This window comes from Somniosus microcephalus, chromosome 29, assembly GCF_052327205.1.
Source record: "Somniosus microcephalus isolate GS21.2 chromosome 29, FLI_Smic_1.0, whole genome shotgun sequence".
In the NCBI taxonomy this organism is placed as follows: Eukaryota; Metazoa; Chordata; class Chondrichthyes; order Squaliformes; family Somniosidae; genus Somniosus; species Somniosus microcephalus.
In genome coordinates this window covers 35,219,402-35,230,172 of record NC_141015.1, presented here as the reverse complement: position 1 = coordinate 35,230,172, position 10,771 = coordinate 35,219,402, and the positions used below count along the sequence as shown (strand labels likewise).

Below are 10,771 nucleotides of genomic sequence, written 5' to 3'. Positions count from 1 at the left end.
AACATAACCATCGTGCTAATGTATCCCAATGTACAGCACAGAAACAGGCCATTCGGCCCAACCAGTCCATGCCGGCGTTTATGCTCCACTCGAGCCTCCTCCCGTCTTTCCTCATCTAAATCTATCAGCATCACCCTCGTGTGCTTATCTAGATAGAATTACATAGAATAAACAGCAGAGAAACAGGCATTCGGTCCAAACAGGACTGGCATATTGGATTGAAGAACTAAAGAAACTTCATACACACAAGTGCCTAATGCATCAACCCCTCAACCCAGCAGTGGACTGGACACACGATTTATGAATCCTTACATCGCCATAGGGTTACAAGGGCTAGTTAGGGAATTTTAACTGTAGATGAGGGAACGCCAACCATCTGTCAGAAGTATGTTGGATGCAATGTACAGGTCTCACAACAACACTGAATGTGTTCAACATTTAACAAGGACAACAATGTTTCAGAACCTTTAGAGTAAGGTTTAGGAATTACCAAGGTTTGCCTTGAAAAGGAGAGCCATAACATACTTCGAATTGTAAAGAAGCTGAAAGTTGTAGTGAGTGAGTGAGTGAAGGGGTGCAAGAGGAGGAGGAGGGCGGCGAGGGGGAGAGGAGGAGGAGGAGGGCGGCGAGGGGGAGAGGAGGAGGAGGAGGGCGGCGAGGGGGAGAGGAGGAGGAGGAGGGCGGCGAGGGGGAGAGGAGGAGGAGGAGGGCGGCGAGGGGGAGAGGAGGAGGAGGAGGGCGGCGAGGGGGAGAGGAGGAGGAGGAGGGCGGCGAGGGGGAGAGGAGGAGGAGGAGGGCGGCGAGGGGGAGAGGAGGAGGAGGAGGGCGGCGAGGGGGAGAGGAGGAGGAGGAGGGCGGCGAGGAGGAGGAGGGTGGCGAGGGGGAGAGGAGGAGGAGGGCGGCGAGGGGGAGGAGGAGGAGGAGGGCGGCGAGGGGGAGGAGGAGGAGGAGGGCGGCGAGGGGGAGGAGGAGGAGGAGGAGGAGGAGGAGGAGGGGGAGGAGGAGGAGGAGGAGGAGGAGGGCGGCGGGGAGGAGGAGGGTGGCGAGGGGGAGGAGGAGGAGGAGGGCGGCGAGGGGGAGGAGGAGGAGGGCGGCGAGGGGGAGGGGGAGGAGGAGGAGGAGGGCGGCGAGGGGGAGGAGGAGGAGGAGGGCGGCGAGGGGGAGGAGGAGGAGGAGGAGGAGGGCGGCGGGGAGGAGGAGGAGGAGGTGGAGGGCGGCGGGGAGGAGGAGGAGGGCGGCGAGGGGGAGGAGGAGGAGGAGGGCGGCGAGGGGGAGGAGGAGGAGGAGGGCGGCGAGGGGGAGGAGGAGGAGGAGGGCGGCGAGGGGGAGGAGGAGGAGGAGGGCGGCGAGGGGGAGAGGAGGAGGAGGGCGGCGAGGGGGAGAGGAGGGCGGCGAGGGGGAGAGGAGGAGGAGGGCGGCGAGGGGGAGAGGAGGAGGAGGGCGGCGAGGGGGAGAGGAGGAGGAGGGCGGCGAGGGGGAGAGGAGGAGGAGGGCGGCGAGGGGGAGAGGAGGAGGAGGGCGGCGAGGGGGAGAGGAGGAGGAGGGCGGCGAGGGGGAGAGGAGGAGGAGGGCGGCGAGGGGGAGAGGAGGAGGAGGGCGGCGAGGAGGAGGAGGGCGGCGAGGGGGAGGAGGGGGAGAGGAGGAGGAGGGCGGCGAGGGGGAGAGGAGGAGGAGAGGAGGAGGAGGGCGGCGAGGGGGAGAGGAGGAGGAGGGCGGCGAGGGGGAGAGGAGGAGGAGGGCGGCGAGGAGGAGGAGGGGGGCGAGGAGGAGGAGGGGGGCGAGGAGGAGGAGGGGGGCGAGGAGGAGGAGGGGGGCGAGGAGGGGGGAGAGGAGGAGGAGGGGGAGAGGAGGAGGAGGGGGGAGAGGAGGAGGAGGGGGGAGAGGGGGGGAGGAGGAGGAGGGCGGCGAGGGGGGGGGGAGGAGGAGGAGGGCGGCGAGGGGGGGGGGAGGAGGAGGAGGGCGGCGAGGGGGGGGCGAGGGGGAGAGGAGGAGGAGGGCGAGGGGGAGAGGAGGAGGAGGGCGAGGGGGAGAGGAGGAGGAGGGGGAGAGGAGGAGGAGGGGGGAGAGGAGGAGGAGGGGGGAGAGGAGGAGGAGGGGGGAGAGGAGGAGGAGGGGGGAGAGGGGGAGAGGGGGAGGGCGGCGAGGGGGAGAGGAGGAGGGCGGCGAGGGGGAGAGGAGGAGGAGGGCGAGGGGGAGAGGAGGAGGAGGGCGAGGGGGAGAGGAGGAGGAGGGCGAGGGGGAGAGGAGGAGGAGGGCGAGGGGGAGAGGAGGAGGAGGGCGGCGAGGGGGAGGAGGAGGAGGAGGGCGGCGAGGGGGAGGAGGAGGAGGAGGGCGGCGAGGGGGAGGAGGAGGAGGAGGGCGGCGAGGGGGAGGAGGAGGAGGAGGGCGGCGAGGGGGAGGAGGAGGAGGAGGGCGGCGAGGGGGAGGAGGAGGAGGAGGGCGGCGAGGGGGGGGAGGAGGAGGAGGAGGGCGGCGAGGGGGAGGAGGAGGAGGAGGGCGGCGAGGGGGAGGAGGAGGAGGAGGGCGGCGAGAGGGAGGAGGAGGAGGAGGGCGGCGAGGAGGAGGAGGAGGAGGAGGAGGACGGCGAGGGGGAGGTGGAGGAGGAGGAGGGCGGCGAGGGGGAGGTGGAGGAGGAGGAGGGCGGCGGCGAGGGGGAGGAGGAGGAGGAGGAGGAGGGCGGCGGCGAGGGGGAGGAGGAGGAGGAGGAGGGCGGCGAGGGGGAGAGGAGGAGGAGGGCGGCGAGGGGGAGAGGAGGAGGAGGGCGGCGAGGGGGAGAGGAGGAGGAGGGCGGCGAGGGGGAGAGGAGGAGGAGGAGGGCGGCGAGGGGGAGAGGAGGAGGAGGAGGGCGGCGAGGGGGAGAGGAGGAGGAGGAGGGCGGCGAGGGGGAGAGGAGGAGGAGGAGGGCGGCGAGGGGGAGAGGAGGAGGAGGAGGGCGGCGAGGGGGAGAGGAGGAGGAGGAGGGCGGCGAGGGGGAGAGGAGGAGGAGGGCGGCGAGGGGGAGAGGAGGAGGAGGGCGGCGAGGGGGAGAGGAGGAGGAGGGCGGCGAGGGGGAGAGGAGGAGCAGGGCGGCGAGGGGGAGAGGAGGAGGAGGGCGGCGAGGGGGAGAGGAGGAGGAGGGCGGCGAGGGGGAGAGGAGGAGGAGGGCGGCGAGGGGGAGAGGAGGAGGAGGGCGGCGAGGAGGAGAGGAGGAGGAGGGCGGCGAGGGGGAGAGGAGGAGGAGGGCGGCGAGGGGGAGAGGAGGAGGAGGGCGGCGAGGGGGAGAGGAGGAGGAGGGCGGCGAGGGGGAGAGGAGGAGGAGGGCGGCGAGGGGGAGAGGAGGAGGAGGGCGGCGAGGAGGAGGAGGGCGGCGAGGGGGAGAGGAGGAGGAGGGGGAGAGGAGGAGGAGGGCGGCGAGGGGGAGAGGAGGAGGAGAGGAGGAGGAGGGCGGCGAGGGGGAGAGGAGGAGGAGGGCGGCGAGGGGGAGAGGAGGAGGAGGGGGAGAGGAGGAGGAGGGCGGCGAGGGGGAGAGGAGGAGGAGAGGAGGAGGAGGGCGGCGAGGGGGAGAGGAGGAGGAGGGCGGCGAGGGGGAGAGGAGGAGGAGGGGGGCGAGGGGGAGAGGAGGAGGAGGGGGGCGAGGAGGAGGAGGGGGGCGAGGAGGAGGAGGGGGGCGAGGAGGAGGAGGGGGGAGAGGAGGAGGAGGGGGAGAGGAGGAGGAGGGGGGAGAGGGGGAGAGGAGGAGGAGGGCGGCGAGGGGGGGAGGAGGAGGAGGGCGGCGAGGGGGGGGGGAGGAGGAGGAGGGCGGCGAGGGGGGGGGGAGGAAGAGGAGGGCGGCGAGGGGGAGAGGAGGAGGAGGGCGAGGGGGAGAGGAGGAGGAGGGGGAGAGGAGGAGGAGGGGGGAGAGGAGGAGGAGGGCGAGGGGGAGAGGAGGAGGAGGGCGAGGGGGAGGAGGAGGAGGAGGGCGGCGAGGGGGAGGAGGAGGAGGAGGGCGGCGAGGGGGAGGAGGAGGAGGAGGGCGGCGAGGGGGAGGAGGAGGAGGAGGGCGGCGAGGGGGAGGAGGAGGAGGAGGGCGGCGAGGGGGAGGAGGAGGAGGAGGGCGGCGAGGGGGAGGAGGAGGAGGAGGGCGGCGAGGGGGAGGAGGAGGAGGAGGGCGGCGAGGGGGAGGAGGGCGGCGAGGGGGAGGAGGAGGAGGGCGGCGAGGGGGAGGAGGAGGAGGAGGGCGGCGAGGGGGAGGAGGAGGAGGGCGGCGAGGGGGAGGAGGAGGAGGAGGGCGGCGAGGGGGAGGAGGAGGAGGAGGGCGGCGAGGGGGAGGAGGAGGAGGAGGGCGGCGAGGGGGAGGAGGAGGAGGAGGGCGGCGAGGGGGAGGAGGAGGAGGAGGGCGGCGAGGGGGAGGTGGAGGAGGAGGAGGGCGGCGGCGAGGGGGAGGAGGAGGAGGAGGAGGAGGGCGGCGGCGAGGGGGAGGAGGAGGAGGAGGAGGGCGGCGAGGGGGAGAGGAGGAGGAGGGCGGCGAGGGGGAGAGGAGGAGGAGGGCGGCGAGGGGGAGAGGAGGAGGAGGGCGGCGAGGGGGAGAGGAGGAGGAGGAGGGCGGCGAGGGGGAGAGGAGGAGGAGGAGGGCGGCGAGGGGGAGAGGAGGAGGAGGAGGAGGAGGACGGCGAGGGGGAGGTGGAGGAGGAGGAGGAGGGCGGCGAGGGGGAGGTGGAGGAGGAGGAGGGCGGCGGCGAGGGGGAGGAGGAGGAGGAGGAGGAGGGCGGCGGCGAGGGGGAGGAGGAGGAGGAGAGGGCGGCGAGGGGGAGAGGAGGAGGAGGGCGGCGAGGGGGAGAGGAGGAGGAGGGCGGCGAGGGGGAGAGGAGGAGGAGGAGGGCGGCGAGGGGGAGAGGAGGAGGAGGAGGAGGGCGGCGGCGAGGGGGAGGAGGAGGAGGAGGAGGGCGGCGAGGGGGAGAGGAGGAGGAGGGCGGCGAGGGGGAGAGGAGGAGGAGGGCGGCGAGGGGGAGAGGAGGAGGAGGAGGGCGGCGAGGGGGAGAGGAGGAGGAGGAGGGCGGCGAGGGGGAGAGGAGGAGGAGGGCGGCGAGGGGGAGAGGAGGAGGAGGGCGGCGAGGGGGAGAGGAGGAGGAGGGCGGCGAGGGGGAGAGGAGGAGGAGGGCGGCGAGGGGGAGGAGGGCGGCGAGGGGGAGAGGAGGAGGAGGGCGGCGAGGGGGAGAGGAGGAGGAGGGCGGCGAGGGGGAGAGGAGGAGGAGGGCGGCGAGGGGGAGAGGAGGAGGAGGGCGGCGAGGGGGAGAGGAGGAGGAGGGCGGCGAGGGGGAGAGGAGGAGGAGGGCGGCGAGGGGGAGAGGAGGAGGAGGGCGGCGAGGGGGAGAGGAGGAGGAGGGCGGCGAGGGGGAGAGGAGGAGGAGGGCGGCGAGGGGGAGAGGAGGAGGAGGGCGGCGAGGGGGAGAGGAGGAGGAGGGCGGCGAGGAGGAGGAGGGCGGCGAGGGGGAGAGGAGGAGGAGGGGGAGAGGAGGAGGAGGAGGAGGGCGGCGAGGGGGAGAGGAGGAGGAGAGGAGGAGGAGGGCGGCGAGGGGGAGAGGAGGAGGAGGGCGGCGAGGGGGAGAGGAGGAGGAGGGCGGCGAGGGGGAGAGGAGGAGGAGGGCGGCGAGGGGGAGAGGAGGAGGAGGGCGGCGAGGGGGAGAGGAGGAGGAGGGCGGCGAGGGGGAGAGGAGGAGGAGGGGGGCGAGGGGGAGAGGAGGAGGAGGGGGGCGAGGAGGAGGAGGGGGGCGAGGAGGAGGAGGGGGGCGAGGAGGAGGAGGGGGGCGAGGAGGAGGAGGGGGGCGAGGAGGAGGAGGGGGGCGAGGAGGAGGAGGGGGGAGAGGAGGAGGAGGGGGAGAGGAGGAGGAGGGGGGAGAGGAGGAGGAGGGGGGAGAGGGGGAGAGGAGGAGGAGGGCGGCGAGGGGGGGGAGGAGGAGGAGGGCGGCGAGGGGGGGGGGGAGGAGGAGGAGGGGGGGAGGAGGAGGAGGGCGGCGAGGGGGAGAGGAGGAGGAGGGCGAGGGGGAGAGGAGGAGGAGGGCGAGGGGGAGAGGAGGAGGAGGGGGGAGAGGAGGAGGAGGGGGGAGAGGAGGAGGAGGGGGGAGAGGAGGAGGAGGGGGGAGAGGAGGAGGAGGAGGAGGGCGGCGAGGGGGAGAGGAGGAGGGCGGCGAGGGGGAGAGGAGGAGGAGGGCGAGGGGGAGAGGAGGAGGAGGGCGAGGGGGAGAGGAGGAGGAGGGCGAGGGGGAGAGGAGGAGGAGGGCGAGGGGGAGAGGAGGAGGAGGGCGAGGGGGAGAGGAGGAGGAGGGCGAGGGGGAGAGGAGGAGGAGGGCGGCGAGGGGGAGGAGGAGGAGGAGGGCGGCGAGGGGGAGGAGGAGGAGGAGGGCGGCGAGGGGGAGGAGGAGGAGGAGGGCGGCGAGGGAGAGGAGGAGGAGGAGGGCGGCGAGGGGGAGGAGGAGGAGGAGGGCGGCGAGGGGGAGGAGGAGGAGGAGGGCGGCGAGGGGGAGGAGGAGGGCGGCGAGGGGGAGGAGGAGGAGGAGGGCGGCGAGGGGGAGGAGGAGGAGGAGGGCGGCGAGGGGGAGGAGGAGGAGGAGGGCGGCGAGGGGGAGGAGGAGGAGGAGGGCGGCGAGGGGGAGGAGGAGGAGGAGGGCGGCGAGGGGGAGGAGGAGGAGGAGGAGGGCGGCAGCGAGGAGGAGGAGGAGGGCGGCAGCGAGGAGGAGGAGGGCGGCGAGGGGGAGAGGAGGAGGAGGAGGGCGGCGAGGGGGAGAGGAGGAGGAGGAGGGCGGCGAGGGGGAGAGGAGGAGGAGGGCGGCGAGGGGGAGAGGAGGAGGAGGGCGGCGAGGGGGAGAGGAGGAGGAGGGCGGCGAGGGGGAGAGGAGGAGGAGGGCGGCGAGGGGGAGAGGAGGAGGAGGGCGGCGAGGGGGAGAGGAGGAGGAGGGCGGCGAGGGGGAGAGGAGGAGGAGGGCGGCGAGGGGGAGAGGAGGAGGAGGGCGGCGAGGGGGAGAGGAGGAGGAGGGCGGCGAGGGGGAGAGGAGGAGGAGGGCGGCGAGGGGGAGAGGAGGAGGAGGGCGGCGAGGGGGAGAGGAGGAGGAGGGCGGCGAGGGGGAGAGGAGGAGGAGGGCGGCGAGGGGGAGAGGAGGAGGAGGGCGGCGAGGGGGAGAGGAGGAGGAGGGCGGCGAGGAGGAGGAGGGCGGCGAGGGGGAGAGGAGGAGGAGGGGGAGAGGAGGAGGAGGAGGAGGGCGGCGAGGGGGAGAGGAGGAGGAGAGGAGGAGGAGGGCGGCGAGGGGGAGAGGAGGAGGAGGGCGGCGAGGGGGAGAGGAGGAGGAGGGCGGCGAGGGGGAGAGGAGGAGGAGGGCGGCGAGGGGGAGAGGAGGAGGAGGGGGGCGAGGGGGAGAGGAGGAGGAGGGGGGCGAGGAGGAGGAGGGGGGCGAGGAGGAGGAGGGGGGCGAGGAGGAGGAGGGGGGCGAGGAGGAGGAGGGGGGCGAGGAGGAGGAGGGGGGCGAGGAGGAGGAGGGGGGCGAGGAGGAGGAGGGGGGCGAGGAGGAGGAGGGGGGCGAGGAGGAGGAGGGGGGCGAGGAGGAGGAGGGGGGCGAGGAGGGGGGAGAGGAGGAGGAGGGGGAGAGGAGGAGGAGGGGGGAGAGGAGGAGGAGGGGGGAGAGGGGGAGAGGAGGAGGAGGGCGGCGAGGGGGGGGGGAGGAGGAGGAGGGCGGCGAGGGGGGGGGAGGAGGAGGAGGGGGGGGAGGAGGAGGAGGGCGGCGAGGGGGAGAGGAGGAGGAGGGCGAGGGGGAGAGGAGGAGGAGGGCGAGGGGGAGAGGAGGAGGAGGGGGGAGAGGAGGAGGAGGGGGGAGAGGAGGAGGAGGGGGGAGAGGAGGAGGAGGAGGAGGGCGGCGAGGGGGAGAGGAGGAGGGCGGCGAGGGGGAGAGGAGGAGGAGGGCGAGGGGGAGAGGAGGAGGAGGGCGAGGGGGAGAGGAGGAGGAGGGCGAGGGGGAGAGGAGGAGGAGGGCGAGGGGGAGAGGAGGAGGAGGGCGGCGAGGGGGAGGAGGAGGAGGAGGGCGGCGAGGGGGAGGAGGAGGAGGAGGAGGAGGAGGGCGGCGAGGGGGAGGAGGAGGAGGAGGGCGGCGAGGGGGAGGAGGAGGAGGAGGGCGGCGAGGGAGAGGAGGAGGAGGAGGGCGGCGAGGGGGAGGAGGAGGAGGAGGGCGGCGAGGAGGAGGAGGAGGGCGGCGAGGGGGAGGAGGGCGGCGAGGGGGAGGAGGAGGAGGAGGGCGGCGAGGGGGAGGAGGAGGAGGAGGGCGGCGAGGGGGAGGAGGAGGAGGAGGGCGGCGAGGGGGAGGAGGAGGAGGAGGGCGGCGAGGGGGAGGAGGAGGAGGAGGGCGGCGAGGGGGAGGAGGAGGAGGAGGAGGGCGGCGGCGAGGAGGAGGAGGGCGGCGAGGGGGAGAGGAGGAGGAGGAGGGCGGCGAGGGGGAGAGGAGGAGGAGGAGGGCGGCGAGGGGGAGAGGAGGAGGAGGGCGGCGAGGGGGAGAGGAGGAGGAGGGCGGCGAGGGGGAGGAGGGCGGCGAGGGGGAGAGGAGGAGGAGGGCGGCGAGGGGGAGAGGAGGAGGAGGGCGGCGAGGGGGAGAGGAGGAGGAGGGCGGCGAGGGGGAGAGGAGGAGGAGGGCGGCGAGGGGGAGAGGAGGAGGAGGGCGGCGAGGGGGAGAGGAGGAGGAGGGCGGCGAGGGGGAGAGGAGGAGGAGGGCGGCGAGGGGGAGAGGAGGAGGAGGGCGGCGAGGGGGAGAGGAGGAGGAGGGCGGCGAGGGGGAGAGGAGGAGGAGGGCGGCGAGGGGGAGAGGAGGAGGAGGGCGGCGAGGGGGAGAGGAGGAGGAGGGCGGCGAGGGGGAGAGGAGGAGGAGGGCGGCGAGGAGGAGGGCGGCGAGGGGGAGAGGAGGAGGAGGGCGGCGAGGGGGAGAGGAGGAGGAGGGCGGCGAGGGGGAGAGGAGGAGGAGGGCGGCGAGGGGGAGAGGAGGAGGAGGGCGGCGAGGGGGAGAGGAGGAGGAGGGCGGCGAGGGGGAGAGGAGGAGGAGGGCGGCGAGGGGGAGAGGAGGAGGAGGGCGGCGAGGGGGAGAGGAGGAGGAGGGCGGCGAGGGGGAGAGGAGGAGGAGGGCGGCGAGGGAGGAGGAGGAGGAGGGCGGCGAGGGGGAGAGGAGGAGGAGGGCGGCGAGGGGGAGAGGAGGAGGAGGGCGGCGAGGAGGAGGAGGGCGGCGAGGGGGAGGAGGGGGAGAGGAGGAGGAGGGCGGCGAGGGGGAGAGGAGGAGGAGAGGAGGAGGAGGGCGGCGAGGGGGAGAGGAGGAGGAGGGCGGCGAGGGGGAGAGGAGGAGGAGGGGGGCGAGGAGGAGGAGGGGGGCGAGGAGGAGGAGGGGGGCGAGGAGGAGGAGGGGGGCGAGGAGGAGGAGGGGGGCGAGGAGGGGGGAGAGGAGGAGGAGGGGGAGAGGAGGAGGAGGGGGAGAGGAGGAGGAGGGGGAGAGGAGGAGGAGGGGGGAGAGGAGGAGGAGGGGGGAGAGGGGGGGAGGAGGAGGAGGGCGGCGAGGGGGGGGAGGAGGAGGAGGGCGGCGAGGGGGGGGGGAGGAGGAGGAGGGCGGCGAGGGGGGGCGAGGGGGAGAGGAGGAGGAGGGAGGGGGCGAGGGGAGAGGAGGAGGAGGGCGAGGGGGAGAGGAGGAGGAGGGGGAGAGGAGGAGGAGGGGGGAGAGGAGGAGGAGGGGGGAGAGGAGGAGGAGGGGGGAGAGGAGGAGGAGGGGGGAGAGGGGGAGAGGGGGAGGGCGGCGAGGGGGAGAGGAGGAGGGCGGCGAGGGGGAGAGGAGGAGGGCGAGGGGGGAGAGGAGGAGGAGGGCGAGGGGGAGAGGAGGAGGAGGGCGAGGGGGAGAGGAGGAGGAGGGCGAGGGGGAGAGGAGGAGGAGGGCGAGGGGGAGAGGAGGAGGAGGGCGGCGAGGGGGAGGAGGAGGAGGAGGGCGGCGAGGGGGAGGAGGAGGAGGAGGGCGGCGAGGGGGAGGAGGAGGAGGAGGGCGGCGAGGGGGAGGAGGAGGAGGAGGGCGGCGAGGGGGAGGAGGAGGAGGAGGGCGGCGAGGGGGAGGAGGAGGAGGAGGGCGGCGAGGGGGGGAGGAGGAGGAGGAGGGCGGCGAGGGGGAGGAGGAGGAGGAGGGCGGCGAGGGGGAGGAGGAGGAGGAGGGCGGCGAGGGGGAGGAGGAGGAGGAGGGCGGCGAGGAGGAGGAGGAGGAGGAGGAGGACGGCGAGGGGGAGGTGGAGGAGGAGGAGGGCGGCGAGGGGGAGGTGGAGGAGGAGGAGGGCGGCGGCGAGGGGGAGGAGGAGGAGGAGGAGGAGGGCGGCGGCGAGGGGGAGGAGGAGGAGGAGGAGGGCGGCGAGGGGGAGAGGAGGAGGAGGGCGGCGAGGGGGAGAGGAGGAGGAGGGCGGCGAGGGGGAGAGGAGGAGGAGGGCGGCGAGGGGGAGAGGAGGAGGAGGAGGGCGGCGAGGGGAGAGGAGGAGGAGGAGGGCGGCGAGGGGGAGAGGAGGAGGAGGAGGGCGGCGAGGGGGAGAGGAGGAGGAGGAGGGCGGCGAGGGGGAGAGGAGGAGGAGGAGGGCGGCGAGGGGAGAGGAGGAGGAGGAGGGCGGCGAGGGGGAGAGGAGGAGGAGGGCGGCGAGGGGGAGAGGAGGAGGAGGGCGGCGAGGGGGAGAGGAGGAGGAGGGCGGCGAGGGGGAGAGGAGGAGCAGGGCGGCGAGGGGGAGAGGAGGAGGAGGGCGGCGAGGGGGAGAGGAGGAGGAGGGCGGCGAGGGG

At 74.8% G+C, this 10,771-nt stretch overlaps 1 long non-coding RNA gene across 1 annotated transcript in view; it reads right to left on the bottom strand.

Annotated features, from left to right (window-relative positions):
• LOC147098634 (uncharacterized) overlaps positions 1-10,771 on the bottom strand; it is a 679,602-nt gene that overhangs the window by 660,778 nt on the left and 8,053 nt on the right. The gene's annotated exons all lie outside the window — the stretch shown is intronic.